This window comes from Plecotus auritus (genome assembly GCF_963455305.1).
Source record: "Plecotus auritus genome assembly, chromosome: 4".
Lineage (NCBI taxonomy): Eukaryota > Metazoa > Chordata > Mammalia > Chiroptera > Vespertilionidae > Plecotus > Plecotus auritus.
The window spans coordinates 85,094,594-85,103,053 of record NC_137775.1 but is presented as its reverse complement, the minus strand read 5'-3'; positions in this window follow the sequence as shown (position 1 = coordinate 85,103,053).

Below are 8,460 nucleotides of genomic sequence, written 5' to 3'. Positions count from 1 at the left end.
ATACCAATGTCTCAAATTTCATTGTTGGTTGTCTAACTGAAGTTTTGGAATTCTCCTCATGGTGTTTTTAAGTAAATGGCTATTTCAAATTTAGCTCTTGTATACTTACTCTTTGGAGCTCATACACTATAATAATTTATCCTCATTTTTGCCAATTAATATTTTGGCAATTCTGAACCAAATTATGCTCATTACAACATTAGAGTTTTCAAGATTACTTCTGCATGAGTAAAGCTAAGCTTATCATTTTCATGAATTATGGAGAATACAGTATTTTCTTATAATGATCTAAAATATTCATTAGTATTCTAGTTTTGGAGAACAATTAATATTTTATATTTATATAAGTTCACAATGCTTTTCAAATGGCAAAAGACCCAGTAACGGTTGGTATTTCAAGTTTTAAATTCTCCTGATATAAAATTATTTTTTTCTGGTTGTATGGAGTCCAAGATACCACTGATCTAAATTACATAGTAAGTTATCAGCATTTGATTCTGTTTATCCATAAAAGGCTTTAATTATTGCAGGTTTGTTTCCATATCTCACAAATGAAGGAGGGTGGGCTAATAATTTCAGGTTCTCTCTACTTCTAAAGTGTAATGATTTTAAATATTGCTTTTTTATAAATGAAGGCATATAAATAAATCACAGGAAGTGCATACATAGCACTGTCACGTGTTTCTGGGTGCTCATGTTAGCATACAGTTCGCACAATGTGGTGTGAAATTCAATCATCTCTGTTCATTTCAAGTTTATACTAGCTTGATTGAGTTACATGGCAAACGGTATTAGAGCAGACCAGTGCCTGTGATATGATATCAATGCAATTTAATTATAGCTACTTATAAGTTAAACTAGAAGCCCAGTGCACGGGGGTGGGTCCCTCAGCCCAACCTGCACCCTCTCCAATCTGGGAACCCTCAGGGGATCCCTCTCCAATCCAGGAGCCATGATGGCTTAGGCCCACTCCCCATGGTTCTCTGCTTTCTGTGGGGCTTGGCCACTCTGCGCCCGTTGCCCAGAGGCTCTCTGCGGCCCAGAGGCCCTCCATGGCCAGGGCGGGATGCTTGCCTTGGCGCTGCGGTGACAAAGCAAGCATTTCACCAGGCCGCTCACGCTGCCTGCTCTCAGCAGCTGCTCCCCACCCCACCCAGGACTGGGAGACTCCGGCAGGGGCTGAGGGGACTGGGCACCACCATCTTGTGGCTATGGGCGCCTCCATCATTGTGATGGAGTGATGGTTAATTTGCATATTACCCTTTTATTAGATAGGATAATTGAATATTGCTCTAAATGTTATCTATAAGAGAGTTTAGAACTCTGGATAGATTTTGCCATAAAATAAAAATAAAGCTTCAACCATTCAGCTTCCAAGTCTCCAGTTAATCCCTTAGATATATATTACCCCATTTTATGTGATGTGGGAGCTCTCAATAAGCTGAATTACCACTAGAATCAAGTCACCTTGGAGTCGCTGTGTATGCAAAGATTTTTCTATGGGAGGATGTGTTTTGTAGGCAAGACCAGATCCAGAAGCACTCAGAGCCCAATCCTACTCTCTACTTAATGGTGTGGAATATTGTTAACAGAGATGGTATGCATGACTAAGTAGTTCTATGAGGAAAGTCGATGAAAAAGTGCACAAAAATGAGAAATATATATCTATATATATATATATATATATATATATATATATATATGCCTAATATGCTAAGTGTCCGGCCATTCGACTGTTCGAGCAGTCTCTATGGTACACACTGACCACCAGGGGGCAGATGCTCCGACAGGTAGGTTAGCTTGCTGCTGGGGTCTGGCCGATAGGGACTGGGCGAGATGGGCCAGACATGCCCCGGAGCCTTCCCACAGCGGTCTCTCCCCGGCCGGCCAACCTCTGGTGGTCCCTCCCCAGCCAGGCCAAAGGACCCCACTAGTGCACGAATCCATGTACTGGGCCTCTAGTATATATATATATATATATATATATTACTTGCTATTAGCACTTACTAGATATTCTCTAATTTTATATCTGTAGTTATGATTAAGTGATCACTACATTCACTATGCTATATGGGTATTTTGCTTGTCAAATATTAGCACTCTTATTATTAAGTTAAACAAATATAAAAAAAATGTGGCCCTTTAAGGTTATAAAATGCTACACACATACTGGACTGACAGATTGACCTTAAGCTTTCAAAATTGTTTGAAAACACCTTTGTTCCTTCACCTCCCAGGATTAATATGTCCTTTTCTGTATGAACATCAAACATGGTCATTGTTGGTCCTTCATGACCCAGCCCTCCCAATTTTATCAATGAGTATATGCCAGCTCATTTGTATTTGTATACCCAGAGTTTATGTTAAAAGGGCCAATCATTTGCTCCTGTGTATATAGTTAATTCCAACTGTTCCAATGGAATTTGTAATTGAGTATTGATCTCAGTGACCATTGATATTAATCAATACATTCTGTTTAGGGAATGTTGTTTTTCTTCTTAAAATTAATTCTCTATTCTTGGGTTTTGACCAGTACACTCTGACCAGATTGGCTACATAAAACACAGGTTCTCTCCTTCCCTAACTAGCTGCTGCCATTTGGGCACTTCTGTGCTGACCACCCCAAATTAACTAGTTATTACAAAGGTAAATAGCATCCCTGCCTTATAGCTGACCCCCATGGCCCAGATTTCTATGACTTTTCCTTCCCAGGTAACAACTAGCTACTAGTTAAGAGCACAGTCTTTGGAAACTGTCAGGTCTGGGTAACCTCCAAGTTCCAATTTTCTCTTCTGTAAAATGTTGATTTTCATATCATAGGTTTGCTTTGATGATTGAAAGCATAGTATATATAAAATTCTTAAAACAATGCCTGGCATATGATGCTCAATAAGTGGCACTAACATTTTTATTGTTATTTTCAGCAAAACCTTGTTTTTGTTGAACATCTAAAATCGTATATAATAAAAGCCTGGGTGGCATCACATGCGACCTCATCACAAGATGGCTGCCACAAGATGGCCACCACAAGATGGCCAGCAGGGGAGGGAAGTTCTGGGTGATCAGGCTAGCAGGGGAGGGGAATCAGGGGCAAACACGCCAGCAGGGGAGGGCAGTTGGGTGCAACCAGGTTGGCAGGGGAGGGCAGTTAGGGGCGACCAGGCTGGCAGGGGAGTGGTTAGGGGGCGATCAGGCTGGCAGGCAGAAGCAGTTAGGGGCAATCAGGTCGGCAGGCAGGTGAGCGATTAGGAGTCAGCAGTCCCAGATTGTGAGGGGTCCCAGATTGGAGAGGGTGCAGGCCTGGCTGAGGGACACCGCCCCCCCCCCCCCGTGCACAAATTTCATGCACCAGGTCTCTAGTGTTTCTATAAATGCCTTTTGTTTGATACAATTGCTAAAACAGACATTTTTATAAGATCTTTTCTGTTTTTAGTTATCATGGGAAAGAATCAGTATAATTTAAGCAGTCACTGTTCAAGGTCCAGTTCTATTAGAGACAATCAGGGTGACCTTAGTAAAAAAATAATTGATTATCTCTGGTCTTCTGTATCCTTGCTAAGAATTGAGGAGGATAGACCTAGGCTCATTTTAGAATTAACATTAATTTCACCATGCCCTCATAAATAAAGTTATTTATAAGTGAGGTGTCTTGTTGAATTGTTCTTTAATGTATTAATTTAATTTAGTGACATTAATTTTCATAGAAAGGATCATTTATGTACCAATTTGTATTGTTCTCTCAGTTGTATTGTTCCCTCAATCCTTATAATTAATTCCACAATGACATCTTTTTTTAAATTAAATATATTTAACATATAACTGGGCAAATTTAAGGTATACAATATATTAATTTTATACATTTATATACTGCAATATGATTGCCATTATAATGATAGTCCATGTTACATAATTATCCTTTGTTTTTAGTGGTTGAAATAACTAAGTTCCAGTTTCTTTGCAAGTTTGATGATTATATTGCTGTCTCTATGCACTCTACTGAGCATTAGATCTCTAGGGCTTATTTACTACTCATTATAAATGTGTACACTCTTAAACAATATCTGTCCTGTCCCACTTCCCTGTTCCCTGGAAATCATCATTTTACTGTCCATTTTTAAGAATTTGCATCTTTTGGATTCTACAGGTAAGTGATATCATATATACTGTCTTTGTCTGACTTATCTCACTTTGCATAATGTGTTCAACATCTATGTTGTGGCAAATGGCAGGCTGTCCTTCTTTCTCATGGCTGAATACTATTCATTGTACAAATATACCACATCTTCAATTCATTCTTATCATTCATACACCTAATTAGGTGAGCACAATAGTAAACTGTAAATTATTTATGTGTTATTTTCTTCAGTGTATGAGCAATTTACATCTATACATAAATATAAACATATATATCTCTTAGATCAGGTTCCTTAGAAATAGAGAGGCACAAATTAGGTTGCTTATGGTCTATTGAAGAAGTGCCCTTCAGGAGGGAGTGGAGTAGGCCTGGGAAGGACAAAGAGCTAAGGAAAAGCGTGGTCTCAAGCAAAGTCTGCCTTTGCCTGATCAACAGGGGTAGAGGTCCAGACGGCCTTTTCTAAGATATGAGTCCATCCGTCATTAGCAGTGGTGGGAGGACGAGACTTCCTGAGCAAGGTGTCTTCCATTGACCACAAGCATTTCTCCTGAGAAGGGGAGCTCATGTGGACACTTGGTGACCAGTCCCATGGCAGCCTGGGTCAGAGGCATTGCCCTGGGACAGAATCTCTGTGAGCTATGTAAATAACATCCACCACTCAATGGGATAATATTTGCATTATTATAATTGGGCCATATTATAAAGGTGATATAAAGAATAGTGAAGGCATTTATCTTCTGCATGACTCAACTATCTCATCTGAAAAAACGACAGAGCAGATTAATTTAAAAATCTTTCCACTCCTAAATTCCTGTATCTGTTTTAGGAAAAGAGAAACAGGTTTCTATTTTTCTCTCTCTCATTACCTAGATGCATTTATTTGTTAAGTCATTGACTTTTATTAGTCTTGGTTTAATTACATATACAATAAGGATAAAAATAATACCTAGTGTTGTGAGGCCTTAATAAATTTAATGTATGGAAAACATTTTATAGCAGTATCTTGCACATAGTAAGTGTCCCATAAATATTAGCAATCATGAGTGTATGTAAAGTAAAATTACAATACAACCTGTTAAAAGATCTCTCTCGGAGGAAAGGCAAGTCAGGGGATGGGGGGAGTGGGGGAGATTAACCAGATTTTCATATGCATATATGCATAACTCATGGACACAGATAATAGAGTGGTGAAAGCCTGGGGAAAGAGGAGGGTGCAGGATAGGGGTGGTGGTGGGCACAAGGGCAGGGTGGAAGGGATTAATGGTGGGGGAAGAGGGGGACATCTGTAATACTTTCAACAATAAAGATAAAAAAAGGAAAAGAGAAAAATAAAAAACAATATTACTTAAAAAAAAAGAAAAGAAAGAGGAATAGGAAGAGAAAGAGACAGAACAACGGAGACAGAGCTACATCAACTTTTGCATAGCTTTAAGGAAGCAGAAAAATCCTGATCACTCTACTGCTTAAAGCCCAAATAAATTAAAAGGAAATGCTGGGGGCAGGGGAGTATATCTCTTCAGAGCTAATTTTTTTTTTTAATTTACTTTAAGTATAGTGAAATTGTTACTTATTAAAATAAAGTTCATAAAAGTAGTAAATAACTTGTTAAGGATTACACAGTTAAGTGTCTTCCATGGATATCCTGGTACCTAGCTCAACTCGGAACTCTACAGAAGTGAAGTTATTAAGGAAGTATTTGTTTTGTCAAGCAGATCTTACCTTTGCTGTTCTCAAATTTAGTATTAACGAACAAAATATATATACAGGACGTATTTTTCACAAAGAAAAACATTATTTTTCATGGCAGAAGCTGAGCCTTGTATGTCAATTCTTAAAATTGTAGGTACATAATAGGGACTTAATAAATATTTGCTGAAAATTGGCTAAGCATAAAGTATGGCCATAGAAGAGATGTAAACATATCATCCCAAGGCAAGTACTTTTAAAAATTGCTCAGGCTCCTCAGTTATAAAGCCAGAAGTTAGCTTCCTGGTTATAATTATAATCACAGCGCACACCCTGAAAGAACACTAGTGTATTTGAAAGAACACTATTTTTTAAAAAAAAAATCACTGAAGATCTAACCAATTATAAATAAAAATAGTAACATATTTTAGGGTAGTTTATTACAGTCTCATTTATATATTTGATTCTTTATTGCAACATATCAAGTCAGACTTTTTTCTCCAAAGTTAATAGTCAATATATATAACCTACTTGGAAGATGATAAAAAAGACTGGCATTTTGAGAACTATCTGCCAGTAAGTAGTTTTTAAAATGAGTTTCTTCTTTTAAAAAAGGAATAGCTACTCCAGTTGTTCATACAAATTGTGAAGATACAGAAACTTGTGACTCATATTTTCTAGTAATAATAATGGTCACCATGTGTTCTTATGGGACTGCTTTTTGAGACACAGGAGGGGGAAAAAAGAGAAACTTATTAATTTCCCTGCAGTGTCCAAAATAGAAAACTGGCTTTGTATCTTTAGATGTTTATAGTATAGATACCTGGTTCAAGAGACTCATATCCTGGCAAAGAGTAGAAGCAGAAGAAGAATAGCTAAGATAAGAATACGCAAAATTCAGATGCCATAGTTGAATTCATAAATTTGGAATCCACAATGGCATTCCACAATTAGGAATATACTATTATTTCTATGTAATCAATTTCTTAATTGTATTGTTTTTTGGATAGCTTGGATACAATACCAAAGAAGTTTTTAAAGGATGAATCTGGGTGGCATATGCATACCTAAAGTTGTTTTTGTGTGACTTCTGAACATTAAAAATACCACAGCATGAAATAAGATTCTTAGGGTACAATACTTTTCCCCTAAATATTCTGTAGGCATTGGAATGTTTTATGTGACTTTAAAAATATAGTTAACCTAAATTTTCAACTTAAAAAAATACTGATGCCTGGGTCCTACCCATGGAGATTAGAATTTAAATGATTAGGGGTGTGTCTTGGATATAGTGATATTTAAAATCTCCCAGATTGTTATAATTGAAATCAAGGTTGACAACCACTGTTCTAAAAAATACAATCACTGGAAAAACAAATTACTCAACAAGTATTTCTTGAGAAATACAACACACCCAGTATATAGTACCAAACGCTATAAGGAATGTGAAAGATTCTCCCCCGAGTTGCTGAAAAGACTGGCATGTGAAATAAGTATACAACAATCCATTAGTGCACATAATTGGGTGACAATATGTGCAGTGTCCACTGCAATGGTTGTAAGAATTTAATAAAAGTAAGACACTGTGGTGACAGTTAAATATATGTACATACAGAAATTTGAAGGTGAGTTGGCATTTAAGAATGGATAAACTGTTGGGCCCTAATTAAGTTACCAAATCTAACTTAAATTTTTAAAATGCCTTTATTGAGGTATCCTATATAATAAAAGGATAATATGCAAATAGACCAAATGACAGAACAACCTAACAACCAATCAAAACGTAATATGCTAATGACATGCTAAGGCTGCTCAACCGCTCGCTATGACATGCACTGACCACCAGGGCCAGACAGTCAACTAGTCGACCAGTCGCTCTGACGTGCACTGATCACCAGGGGGCAGATACTCTGACTGGTAGGTTAGCTTGCTGCTGGGATCCGGCCAGCCTATTGGGACCGAGCGAGATGGGCCAGACATGCCCTGGAGCCCTCCCACTGTCCCTCCCCAGCCAAATCGTGCACTAGTGGGGTTCCTCAGCCTGGCCTGTGCCCTCTTGCAATCCAGAACCCCTTGGGGGATGTCAGAGAGCTGGTTTTAGCCTGAACTCACAGGCCACTCCCCTTGGGAGGGCGCCAGATGCAGGGTTCATGGCTGGTGAGCACTGTTGCGGCAGTGCGAGCCTCTCCTGATCGGGACTCATTGGGTACGATCCCGCGGCAGGCACAGTGGGGCCAGGATGAGCAGGAGTGGCAGGTAGGAGCTGCAGGTGGCATTGGACTGCAGGTTTCTGCCCAATCCCTGCAGGCCAGCCAGAGAGACCCCACCCATGCACAAATTCATACACTAGGCCTCTAGTAAAAATATAATTTCAAATAAAAAATGTAGACAACTCTGAGAATTATGTCAGTGAGCAGTACAGATAATTTTTCTCTAAAGGAGAAGGGAAACATCAGAGTAAACCCTACAGAGAATAATATTTTGTCTAGAGGTAATTTCTTTACTTATTTATATTAAAATAATATGAAATCCAGATACGAGAGCCTTTGCTCTTTCTGTTCATTCTGCCTGAAAGGTTCCCCATCTTATCCTTCTTTGATGCTATTAAATCCTAGTCATTCTAATTGGAATCCTAGGTT